Source organism: Phascolarctos cinereus, unplaced genomic scaffold (assembly GCF_003287225.1).
Source record: "Phascolarctos cinereus isolate Bilbo 61053 unplaced genomic scaffold, phaCin_HiC Scaffold_5;HRSCAF=322, whole genome shotgun sequence".
Lineage (NCBI taxonomy): Eukaryota > Metazoa > Chordata > Mammalia > Diprotodontia > Phascolarctidae > Phascolarctos > Phascolarctos cinereus.
Window position 1 is genome coordinate 19157786 of NW_027555958.1, and position 14020 is coordinate 19171805.

Here is a 14020-nt window from a genome sequence, read left to right on the forward strand (position 1 = left end):
AAAAAAAAATCGATAGATTTGTGGAAGGCTCTCACAGGTGACCTACAGAGCGCCTTGAAAATGAAGAAGACCCACTGTGCAAACTGGGGTGGGGGGGAGGTAAGGGCAGGCGTGACAGAGACAACAATAACAACTACAAATTACTGTACAATACACAGAATAGACATTTTTAAAATGTCAAAATATGCTGTTGTTTGAGGTAAAAAATTAGGTGGTATAAAGAAGGAGGAAGATTATGCCTCCTGCTTGTGGGGGAGTAAATTTGCATATTTTGATTATACATTTTAAAGTCAATCTTCCTTTGTAACAGCTAAACATACAAACATGCCAGTTTATGGACACACATAAACACTGAGAATATCTTTTTGTTCAATTTCACTTATTCATTTTTCTTCTCCCCTGCTAATGTGTACATGTGAATAGTTTTTCTCATCACACACGAATTTTTGGAAACACCCAAGTTCATTGGTTCTACCTAACTGTAACAGTCTCTTTCTGACACCTCTCTGTCTTTCTTTTCATAATCAACTCAGCTCCTTCATCAGAAGGTCACCCCTGAGTGCCTCCTCAGGATGGTGGAAGGTGTGCCGGATCTGGAATCAGAGAGCTGGGACTTGAAAACCAGCTTTGCTCTTCATTACGTGTATGACCTTATGTCTCTGAGCCTCAGTTTTCTTATCTGTCACATGAGAGAGCAGACTACATAGCCTCTAAGGTCCAGTCCAACTTTAAATTTATGATCCTTTTGGGGGCAGTTCCCTTTTGAAGTTTTAAGCCATGGAATCCTACCTGTCTTACCTTTGAACTCTTTGTAACTGGTTTTCTGTAAAGTTAGGGCATTCATCAGGTTATGACCAACGTGCCTCACCCTAATTTAAATGTACATAAAGATGGCATAATCAGTTTTTCAAGGTTCCAGTCATGTCTGCTTCCCCAAACAGTTCCTTTTTATTGGTCAGAATCAGGTCCAGAATAGCCATGTTGCACTTTACTTATTTCATCTTCTGAAAGATGAAATTATCTCCATGGAAAGTCAAGAATTGATCAGCTGCTCATCTTTTAGCAGAGAAATACCCCTCTATATTTCAGATGCATGAAGTCCCCTATCACAACTCTACCCCACTTCTGCACCAGCTCTGTGGTGTATTACAAACTCACTATCCATTTCCTCCAGCTGTCTTGGTGATCTGTGTATACACTCATCACAATTTCTTTTGTTCCTCATCCAAATACTCTCTACCATACTTTCATGCTCAGATTTTTAGATTTCCGGTCAGGTTAATAAATTCTATAGGTGTGAAGTTCTAAGCTGTTCCTCTTAAGCCAGATTAACCCTTTTATCTACATACTCCAATTCTGATTCTTTTCCTGTCTAGTGTGGATAAGTCCATTCAATTCAATTCATCTCACCTGAACAAGCAGCAAACTCTTGAAAGTCATGTTTGCCTTCCTCATTTAGGAATTCTAACTTATTACACCTTGGAGGCAGGAGCTCCCACCCTCCTCAATCCTGTGGGCTATTCTAAGAAGGCTAGGTCCCAGTCCAGGACCCCATTTCTCCCCAAAGGGCGCACGGTACCCTTCCAGATTGCCTCTTAGCATGAAGAAAAGAGGCTGCTGAGGGTTTGTGCCCAATCCACCCTAGGCTGAACCGCTTCTTTGAGCATTGGCTCCCAGTGACCCCACAGAAAGCTTCTAGTAGGAGTTCCTAGAAATGATTAACCAGTTTCTTATCTCCACCTACACAACCAGATGCTTCCTCCTCTGGCAAATATTTACTGAGAGAATACCATCCCTCCTCCACCCACCCCTCACCCATACACACACACACACACACACACACACACACACACACCCCTTTCCCTCTGAGTTCCCTATCACCCTGCTCTCTATCTTGGGGTACTGTATTACTTCTGTTTCATTTACTCCCATCTGTTCTAGGGGCTCAGTCTCCTAGCCTTTAGGGTCATCTCCATTGCCTTACTTAGTAATCCCCAGCCAGAGGCTATCAGGACAATAGAACATATACTGGAAATCTTCATATACTTTCCCTGGGAGCAATTAGGAAACAGAGCACCTGGCCACTGCCCAAGCAAGTGGCCTGGCCTGGTAAGGAGAGTTCAGCAGCTTGGGGAGGGCAGTACTGGGGGAACAGTCTCCCTAGAGCGGAGCCTAGAAGGGGCTTCCTTGGGAATGATAGCATGCTCATTAATTTGAGGAAATATGAAAAATAGGAAATTGGGGCTCTGGCTTATACATCAGATGACAAAAACAAGATTTAAAAATCTCAGTAGCTTCCATGTCCACAGCTCTTTCCAATGCACTTTGTCTACAAAAACTGTGCAATAGGTAAGTCGAGTATTACGATACCTCTTTTACGAATGAGGGAACTGAGGCTGAGAGAGGGGAAGCGTCTCATCCAAGATCACAGAGCTAGTAAGTTTTGGAGCCAAAGCTGAGATGCAAACTCCTCACTCAGCCCAAAGCCTTTCTTGCCATATTTTGCTGCCTCTGTAATAATATCCTGCTAGGCTCAAATAATAGGCTGAAACCAATAAGATGAAATCTAATAAAAATAAATGGAAAGTCCTGACTTCTGTAAAAAAAAAATGAATGTATCATTAAGAATGGGAGAAACCTGCCTCGATAGAGGCTCATGGAGGGGAAAGCTCTTAATATGAGACAACAATCCCAAGATTGCAATGAGAGAAGCATAGATCAAGGGACTGCCTGGATCACCTCACATGGAGAACATTCTGTCTGGTTCTGAGCATTGTATCTTAAGAGGGACATCCTGAAGTAGGTCCACAGAAAGATGCCTGAGACAGCTAACAAAAACCTTGTCCAAAAAAAAAGCATCAAGTGAAGAAACTGGGGGTGGGGTTGGGGGGGTGTTTAGCCTAGAGAAGACTTGGGGAAGGGCATGGCAGCTGGCTTCCAATGTTTGAAGAGGAACCATATGGAAGAGGGAATAGAGAACATGTTCGGCTGGCTCCAGAGGACAGATATAGGAGGGAGTTAGAGAAAGGCTGATTGCAGCTCTATTTAAGAAACATGTTTCTATTTTTAAAAAAATATTTTTATTGATAGTTTTTATTGTTACACTGCCTAGATATACTCTTCCCTCTGTCTCCTCCCAGAGAGCCATCCATTGTAATAATCATAATGACAATAATAATGACGATAACTGCTAGCATTTATAAACACTTAACAAATGTCATCTTATTTGATCCCCACAACAACCCCGGGAGGTAGGTGCTGTTATTATCCCCATTTTACAGATGAGGAAATTGAGGCAGACAGAGGTGACTTGCCCAGAGTCACACAGCAGTCGGTGCCTGAAGCCGGACGTCCAGCAGCTTGTGACTTCACCACCCGCCTGCCTCCAAGAGGTTTGACAATGGAATGTCTCAGAAGAACGTCTCCAGTGGCGTTTGAGCCAAGGCTAGGTGGACGATGGCTGTCAGTGAAGGTGTAGAGAGGGCACTTTTGTGCTCTGGTGCCACTTTTTGGGATGAACATGGATCGAGGAGACTGACTGGGATAGAGAAGGTCTCAAGTCTATGTCATATGATAGTGAATTGAAGGAACTGGGGAAATTTAATGGGGCAGATGAGGAAACTGAGGCCCAGAGAGATTAAATAATTAAAGATTACAGGATCATAGGTTTAGAACTGAAAAAAACCTCAGAGGCAGTGAATAGAGAGCTGGGCCTGGAGTCCAGAAGACCTGAGTTGAAATCCAGCCTCAGATACTTACTAGTTGTGTGACCCTGGGCAAGTCACTTCATTGCTGTAAAATGGGGATAATAATAGCACCTATACTTCCCAAGCTTGTTCTGAGGATCAGAGGAGATAATATTTATAAAGCTCTTAGCAGTGCCTGAAATGTAGTAGATAATTAATGCTTATTCCCTTCTCTTCTCCATTCCCTGGCTGAGCAGAAAAATCTATGTATGTATGTGTGTACGTATGTATGTATGTAAGTATGTATGTATGTATGTATGTATGTATGTATGTATGATCCGGTCTCCTTCTACAGATGAGGAAACCAGGACTCAGAGAGATTAAATTATTTCAGATCATAGATCTAGAAGTGAAAGGGCCCTTGGAGACCATCTATTCCAACTTTTAATTGTACACATGATGAAACTGAGGTTTAGGGAGGTCTCAGTGACTTTCCTGAGGTTCCACAGATAGTAAAAGTCAAAGGTGGCATTGGAACCCAGGTTGTCCAATTTCTGGGCCCTTGTTCTTTACCCTGTACTGTGGTGCCTGAATTAGAGCGCCACATCCTTGGGGCACCCCTCTTGTCTCCTGGCTTCTTTTTTAAAATGCCATGTCTCCCCTACCTGGTAGGACTCACTCAGTCAGCCCCCGATACCTTGGTGGGAATCAGGCCAGCAGATATTCGTCTTCCTCTAGGATAAGAAGGACCTATGAGAGAAAGTGAGATAGAGAAGAGAGAAAGCAGAACCAAAAGGGCCATCGGGTCTGTGTTATCATTACTCAGTTGTGTCTGACTCTTTGTGGACCAGAGCACACCAATCCTGTCCATGGCATTTTCTTGGCAGAGATGCTGGAGCAGTTTTCCATTTCTTTCTCCAGCTCATTTTGCAGATGAGGAAACTGAGGCAAACAGGTTAAAGTGACTTGCCAGAGTCTGAGGCCAGATTTGAACTCAGGTCTTCCTGACTCCAGGCCCAGTGCTCTAACCACTGAGCCAGCTAGACCCTGTTTGGAGGCTAGGGAAGTTCAAAGTCTAGTGCAGGGGTGGGGAACCAACAGCCTCACAGCCACATGCGGCCCTCTAGGTCCTCAAGTGCGGCCCTGCGGATCTAGAGGGCCACAGGTTTCCTCAGCCCTATTTAGAAGGGATTCCCTCCCCAGAGCCCTGAACCAGCCAGCTTGAGTCCTAGGAGACCAAGCTATAAAGAGTAGGCACTTACTGAGTATCTGCTAAATGGGGTGGGAGCTTAGATTGGGCAGTGTGGCTCAGTAGAAAGAATGCTAGATTTGGAATCAGGGGCCTGCGTTCAAATTCCTCCCTTTACTACTTATTACTTGTGTGACCTTGGTCTCATTCCCGGATGCAGGGGGAAGAGTGGGGAATGGGAGGAAGGTGTTGAGGTGATGCTATGGGGAGGATGTCCCTAGCCTCCCAGCCCTTCTTCAGCCATGTAGGTCACTCTTCTTCCTTCCTGGATCTCAGTTTCCTCAACTGTACCATTAGAGGAGTGGTCTAGATGGCCAAAGAGGGCCCTTCCCTCTCTCAGTCTACAACCCTCTAAAGTCCCTTGACCCTCAGAACTCAGTTTCTCTCACCCTACCTACCAAAGGGCTCCCAGAGAAAGCCTCCTCTCCACCCCTCCCTCCTCCTGCACCCATGAATTGGACCAAGGCCACTCACATTGCCTTCTTCCACTTAGGGCCTCTAGAATGAAGGATGATGCCGTGCCCCTGGAGCTCGGACGTGACAGCAGACCTCAGCCTTGACTCTGCCCCAAACTAGAGCCTTCCATTTCCGTGAAATTAATCATCCTCTAAATAGAGTTAAGTGCTTTGTCCTCACTCTTCCTTCCAACTTTCCAGAGAGTTGTGGGGAGGAATCCGCCCCCCTCTCCCTTTGGGAGCCCCCTAGGAGCTCTCTGAGTGTCTTCCTCATCCTCTTTCATCAACACGCCATCCTGCTTCCCAGAGGCATGAGAACCATTAAAGCAGGGGTGGGGAACATTTGGCCTCGATGCTGATTTCTTCTGGCATTTGGCATATGTTGTTCTGGTCACCCAGGGACTGCTCTGGGTATCTTGAAAGGGAAGCCTCCAAAGGGTGAAAATTAGAGCCGGTGGAGAATTCTGGATTCAATTCAATCAATATTTATTGAGCCAAGGCTACATTTCTCTCCACCCTCCCTATGGCACCAGCCAGGACGTAGAGCTGAAATAGTTGGTAAAAGTTTGTTGATTAGTTTACTTAGTAGTTTACTGAATAAAGGTTTTATGTTCTCCATCCTTAACTTAAAAATCAGCTCAACAGAATATTTTAGAGGGGCAGTTAAATGGTGCCATGGACAGAGCTGGGCCTCAGTCCAGTTTAGTGCCAACCCTCGTACTGACCAGCTCTGTGGGCCTCAGTTTCTTCATCTGTAAAACAAGGGGACTGGACCCAATTGATAAATGGTGAAAGGATATGAACAGACAGTTCTCAGATAAAGAAATTAAAGCCATCTATAGTCATATGAAAAATGCTCTAAATCATTACTGATTAGAGAAATGCAAATCAAAACAACTCTGAGGTACCACATCACACCTATCAGGTTGGCCAACATGACAAAACAGGAAAATGAGAAATGTTGGAGAGGATGTGGGAAAATTGGAACACTAATACATTGTTGGTGGAGTTGCAAAATGATCCAACCATTTTGGAGAACAATTTGGAACTATGCTCAAAGGGCTACAAAAATGTGCATACCCTTTGACCCAGCAATAGCACTTCTAGGGCTATATCCCAAAGAGATCAAACAAATGGGAAAAAGACCCACATGTACAAAAATATTCATAGCAGCTCTTTTTGTGGTGGCAAAGAACTGGAAATTGAGAGGATGCCCATCAATTGGGGAATGGCTGAGCAAGTTGCGGTATATGAATGTAATGGAATACTATTGTGCTACAAGAAATGATGAACAGGCTGACTTCAGAAAAACCTGGAAAGACTTGTATGGTCTGATGCTGAGTGAAGTGAGCAGAACCAAGAGGACTTTGTACACAATAACAGCCACGTTATGCAATGACTAAGATTGTTAAACTGAACCCTTCTCAGCATTACGAGGATGTAAGACATCTCCAGAGGCCTCGGGAAGGAAAATGCTGTCCACATCCAAAGAAAGAACTATGTAAGTTGAATCGCTATCACTTATTTTTACCTTCTGTTGAGTTTTGTTTCATCTTTCTGATGGTTCCCCCTATTGGTTTTAATTTTTACTTACAGCTTCACTAATGTGAAAATATGTTTAATGGGTATGTAAATGTAAAGCCTATATCAGATTGTGCCCCATCTTGGGGAGGGTGGGGGGGAAGAAGGGGGAGAAAAATTTTCAACTCAAAAGCATATGGAAAAAAAATTAAAATTAAAAAATTAAAAAATAAAAAAAACGAGGGGACTGGATTCCATGTTACCTATAGGCTTTATTCCAACATTAGGTCAATGTCCATGATTGACTTTTTCCCAATGCCATTGGCATTCCTGCTTCCCAATATTTGCCTGCGCTGTTTGCTGTTGTTCAGTTGGTTTTTTTTTTGTTTGTGTCCGACTCTTTTACCTTGGGCCTTGTGATGCCTCCTTTGTCCTCTCTGCTTAGCTAAAACCTACCCATCCTTAAAGGTCCAGCCACCATCTGTGCTTGTCCATCATACCCAGTGCTTGAGCCCTGAATCTGGTCTCCCCTGAGGAGACAATAATAATAAATACTCCCAGGTGTGATCTCATTTGAACTTCACAACCACGGGAGGCAGAGCTGGGCACTGAACTTGAAGATAAGGCACCTGGATTAGAATCTCCTCTCTGCCCACTTAAGAGGGATTGCCATCAGGAAGACCCGAGTTCAAATCTTGCCTTAGGCACTTACTGACTTGTGGCATCTGATTGGCTGGCGTTGGACCTGGAGTCAGGAAGACTCATCTTCCTGAGTTCAAATCTGGCCTCAGACACTACCTAGGCAAGTCTCTTAACCCTGTTTGCCTCAGTTTCCTCATCTGTAAAATGAGCTGGAGAAGGAAATGGCAAACTACTCTAGTATCTTTGCTAAGAAAACCTCAAATGGGGTCACAAAGAGTTGGACACACACACAAAATAAGAACAAAACAAAACAAAACAAAAAAAGAGTTGGACACAACTTAAGTGACTGAACAGCAGCAGCAGCAGCAGCAGTGGTCTTCTTTCAGCCTCAGTTTCCTCATCCATGAAATGGGAGGATTTTACTTGACCCCTTTCAGCTCTAAATGATGATGACCTCCATTTACAGTTGAGGAAACTGAGTCTCAGAGAAGTTAAGTATGTGGCTTAAAGGCTTCTGTTTTTGCCCAGGGCTTGGCATCTCAGTAAACACTCAACAACACCTGGGTGGCCGGCTGAGCATAGTTGCCAAGTCTGATGTCCCAGCCCTCGTGTCCTGCATAAGGCAGAGAGGTACAAGAATAGGAAAGTGGATGAATCCTGTCTGGGCCACTGGTTAGCCCTCCCAAGACCTGGCACCTGGACCTGGCTGACTCCTGTGTGTTTTCTGATCTGGGATGCTCCACCCGAATTCCAAGAACCTGTTTCAGGGGCTCCGGGCCCTCTGCCACGTCCTTCCTGCTCCCTCTCCTCTCCTGGACTCCCATTACCATTACATACCATAGGCTCCTTGGGACTTACTAACTGTGGGACCCTAGGCAAGTCACTTCACCCTGTTAGCCTCAGTTTCCTCATCTATAAAATGAGCCAGAGAAAGGAATGGGAAACCACTCTCAATAGTATCTCTGCCAAGAAAACCCCAAACGCATCTAGGGAGAGCTGGATATGACTTAAAAACAGCTTAACAACAACAAAATGTACCAAGTGGGCACCTCAGTGGTGTAGGGGATTAGAGCACGGAGCTTGGAGTCAGGAAGACTCATCGTCATGAGATCAGATCCAGCCTCAGATCCTTACTAGCTGTGTGACCCTGGACAATTCACTTAATTCTGTTTGCCTCCATTTCCTCCTCTGTCAAATGAGCTGGAGAAGGAATTGACAAACCACTCCAGCATCTTTGCCAAGAAAACCCCAAATGGAGTCATGAAGAATTGGACACAACTGAACAGCTCAAACAGGGGAAGATGCTTCCTTTGAGGAGTGGGGCACGTTCATAGCTGGAGCAATACCTTATCTTGGTACAACGGACAGCACCTGCTCTGGAGTCAGAGGGTCTGGGTTCAAATCCCTATTATAACTACCACCTATAAACTTTGGGCAAGCCCCTTAATCTGCCAATCCAGTAAATTACATGTGGATCAATTGCTGAACATGTCCTTGAACCATCCCTCTGCTCTCCCTGAACCCAGCACCCCTCCTCATCTTCTGTCGGGACGGAAGCCTCTTGAGGGCAGGGGCAGCTCGGTTTTTGTCCCCAGCACCTAGAACACGGGCTGGCACACAGTAGGGCTTAACGATGCTCTTTCACTCACTCGCTCATCCACTTGCTGGGCAAGCTTGATGCTCCCTGTTCTTAATTTTAAAAGCTTTTAAAAAAATAAACCCCTCTCTCTCTAAAGCAGAGTTTGTCACCTAGGATCCGTTAACTTTTTTACAAAACATTTTGATAATTAATTTTCCATATAACTGTTTCCCTTGGGTAGCCTACACCTACATGTAGAAACATTCTGTAAAAGGCTTCCATCCATGCTCTAATGAGAAAGGACAAAACCTTAAGCTGCTTTGTGCTCCCCTGTGGCCCTGAGACTGGCTCTTTTTTTTTTTTCTCATAGCTCTCAATAAAAACAGATTCTCTAGCTCTGCACTAATCACACTTCTTTCCTTAGGAAATAACATGAGCTCCCCAAGGACAACTGGGAGCTAAAAATGCCGAGGACAAAGCCTGGGCTTGGATCCTGGCAGTCAGGCCCATTCTTCCAGCACTCCATTTTATTAGCCAAACCCAGAGTTCATTAAGGAAGCAGCTCAGACCCTAGAGCAGGCCGCATTGTCCTGAGGGATTGTACCAGAAGTGCCCTGTTTCTTCCTCCCCAGATTCCTTGGAAGGGTTGAGAGTGTTTATTCACACTTGTGCCAGAGGGCTATTGTTAGGGTTGTTATTGTTATGCCTTTTTCCAGGCTCCCATTGGTTGATATACCACCCCCACCCCCATTAAAAATCTGGGTGGTGAGGGGGAAAGGAGAACCTTAGGGCCAGAGCTGCCTAGAATTATCTCTCCCACCTGCCAGTAACGGTGCCTGATAATGCACCATGATAAAGCACTGGGTTTGGAATCAAGAAGACTCATTTTTCTGAGTTCAGATCTGGCCTCAAACATTTCCTAGCTGTGTGACCTTGGACAAGTCACTGAACCCTGTTTGCCTCAGTTTCCTCAATTGTAAAATGAACTGGAGAAGGAAATGGCAAACCACTCCAGCATCTCTGCCAAGAAAACCCCAGATGGGGTCACGGAAGGTCGAACATGACTGAAATGACTGACAACAACAATGATGCCCCACTAGAGATATTCATTACTCCAGATTTTAGAGTCTCCACTGATAATATAAATGCTCCCATGAGAAGGAAAACAGCTTCAATCTCTATTAGTTAATAAATTATTAGGTTTCAGGTTGCCTTAGAAATAAAAGGGGGGGGGCAGCTAGGTGGTGCAGTGGATAGAACACTGGCCCTGAAGTCAGGAGGACCTGAGTTCAAATCTGACCTCAGACCAAACATGACACTTACTAGCTGTGACCCTGGGCACATCACTTAACCCCAATTGCTTAAAAAAACAAAAAAACAAGAAAAAAAGTCACCTGGGGTCCCCGGGGGATGGTAGAACTGAGCTGCAGCCCTTTTCCAAATCTTCTGTTTATGTTCACTAGACCCCTCTCTCAACCTGGCCTAAATGTGTTGACTTTTGCTAGTTCAGCTTCTCCAACAATATGGTCAAAGGCCAACAGTCAAATGGTCAAGGCTCAGGGAGAGAGATGATTGCAACTCTGCCAGATTCAATCCTGCTGCCTGGGCCTTCTGTAGTTACTTAGGGGAGGATGCAAAACCTACCTTTCCATGTAGGATGGGGAAGGGGCCCAGCCTGTAATCATTGGTATGGAAAATTCCTGGGTTGGTACATTCTCTGCAATCTATAGAGTACCAACAGGATGTAAATGACCGACAACATCACACAGCTAGTGTGTCAGAAGGGGCACTTGAACCCCCACACTGCCTCTCAGGTATCTTGTATATATCCCTAATTATGTACATATTATGTCCCCCTTTTGAATGCAAACTTCTTGAGGACAAGGATAATTTTGATTCTTCTGTGTATCCCCAGTGCCTGGTACTTCGTAAGTGATTAATATATGCTTATTGGTTGATTAAAGCTGGGTTAGATGGAGGGGCATTTTGTACATGTAGGCAGGTCTGGGCCTTCTCTCCATTTCACCCACTAAACACTCTGTCCCCTATCTCCCATCATCTCCCATCTCCCATCGTCTCCCACCTCCCATCATCTCCCATCTCCCAACATCTCCCACCTCCCATTATCTCCCATCTCCCATCATCTCCCATCATCTCCCATCTCCCATCATCTCCTCCCATCATCTCCCATCTCCCATCATCTCCCACCTCCCATCATCTCTCATCTCCCATCATCTCCCACCTCCCATCATCTCCCATCTCCCATCATCTCCCATCATCTCCCATCTCCCATCATCTCCCACCTCCCATCATCTCCCACCTCCCATCATCTCCCATCTCCCATCATCTCCCACCTCCCATCATCTCCCATCTCCCATCATCTCCCATCATCTTCCACCTCCCATCATCTCTCATCTCCTGTCATCTCCCACCTCTCATCTCCCGTCATCTCCCATCTCCCATCATCTCCCACCTCCCATCATCTCCCATCTCCCATCATCTCTCACCTCCCATCATCTCCCATAATCTCCCATCTCCCATCATCTCCCATCTCCTATCATCTCCCATAATCTCCCACCTCCCATCATCTCTCACCTCCCATCATCTCTCATCTCCCATCTTCCATTTTCCAGGCTTTCCATTAGCCATCCCACATGCCTGGTGTGCCTCCCCTTCTTATCTGTGCTGTGAGCCATACAGTCCCTCTCTTTTATTAAGACCAAGCTCAATGGGGCAGTTAGGTGGCGCAGTGGATAGAGCACAGGCCTTGGATTCAGGAGGACCTGAGTTCAAATCCGGCCTCAGACACATAACACTTAGTAGCTGTGTGAGCCTGGGCAAGTCACTTAACCGTATTGCCTAACAAAAACAAAAACAAAACAAAACAAAACAAAAAGATTAAGCTCAAGCGTCATCTTTGGCATGAAGCCCTTCCTGTTCCCTTCAGCTGCTGGTGCCCTCCCCCTTCCAATATGGAACCATTTGTATATATTTGCATTTATTCCCTGTTTACTCTGTATCCATTTGTATATGTCCTCGTTATCTCTCCCATTAGAATGGAAGGAGGAAGTGGTGGTTTCATTCTTTGCACTTGTGTCCCCAGTGCCTAGCTCAGTGCCTGGCATAGATAACAATCGATATTTGTTGTTAGATTGAGTTATTGAGGGCTCATAAAACTTGGAGTGACGTAACAAGGCACCAGAAGATCTAGGCTGCTCAAATTCCACCTCCTTCATGAAGCCTTTTCTAACCCCAATCCCCAAGGGTGAGTTCCTCCCTGCTCTCTTTCATGTTACTTTGTGTCAACTTTATAAATAGAAAAGAAGCTCTTTGAGGGCAGGGACTCCTTTATTTTTGGCTTTGCATCGCTGTAGCCTAGTCCTAATTTATATTATACATTTGTTCTTCAGTTGTGTCACTCTTGGTGATCCTGTTTTGGGTTTTCTTCGCAAGGATGCTGAAGTGGTTTGCCTTTTCCTTCTCCAACTCATTTTATAGATGAGGAAACTGAGGCAAACAGGGTTCAGTAACTTGCCCAGGGTCACACAACTGGCAAGTGTCTGAGGAAAGATTTGAACCCAGGAAGATGGGTCTTCCTAACTCAAGACCCAGCAGTTTACCCACTATGCTACCTAGATGCCCTGGTGTAAATTAGGGCCTTAATAAATGATTCTGAAGTGATGGATTAATGGGGAGACACAGCTCCTGTCCCAAGGGAATGAGGCACCTCACCTTACTCCTCAAGACCCTGGTCTGATGAAGTAGGAAGAAGAAATAGGGGTTGGCTATACCTGAATTATCATGTGGAGGAGGTCTCTGTGTTGTGACTTGAACCATGTAGGGTCAGGCAGGGCTTTCCTCCAGCTTTCTGGAGGGATCTAAAGATTTAAGCCCCTTTTCCAGATCAGGGATGACTGGATCTGAGGACAGCAGGACATTGAGGAGGGGGAACAGAATGGACTCGGGGTGTATAGGGCTGGGGGAGGGGAAGGACACAGTGAAACAGGCTGGGCCAGAGGAGGCAGCAGACAGGATGCCCAGCGGACACAGCCTTATTCACCTTCTTTGTCTGCCCTTGGCCTGGAGGAGGTCTGGGCCTGGGCTAACCCCCTAGTCTTCCCCTGGCAAAAGTAATAGCAGGCTGGGCTACTCTCCCTCAATTAGCAATCCTGGAGGTAACTGGAGATTAGGGCTGGAGGGGAAGCTTGGGAGGTCTGGGCAGGGAGTCATGACCCCTCACCCATTTGGGCCCTTTAGCCCTGAGCCCTTTTCCAGATCTGTTCTGTTGGGTTCAGCAGTTTGGGGCTCTGCCTCCCCCTCCCTCCCAGCCGTCTGCCAGTCAGACCAGACACCCTTTCCCAGGATTGCCAGAGGATAAGGAGATCATACGCTTATAGATTTAGAGCTGTAAAAGATTTTAGAGACCATCCCATCCAAACCTCACTCTTACAGAAAAAGAAACTGAGGCCCAGGGGGGCCTCCCACACGAAATCTCAGAGAGAGAATTCCAAACCATATGTTATGGTGAGAGGAAGGAGAGAGTGAGAAAGACTCAAAGAGGATAAATTTCCCATCTATGGGGGTTTATGATCCATGGATGAATATTCACAGAGTACCTTGAATTTAGGGAAGCCATCTTTGGTCTTCTTGAGTTAGGAGGTATCTCCAGGTGCTTCAAATATAAATGGGGTGACTCTGAAATAACTTTTGCAATGCTTTAAAGGATTGAGGAGGCATTTCCTCAAAACAACCTGAAGGTACAAACATTGTTATGCCCATTTTACAGATGAGGAAAGTGAGGCACAGAGAAGGGCAATAATTAGTCCTTGATCACCCAGTTAGTAAGTGTGCAAAGCGGGATTTCAACCCAGATCCCTCTGCTCCAAGT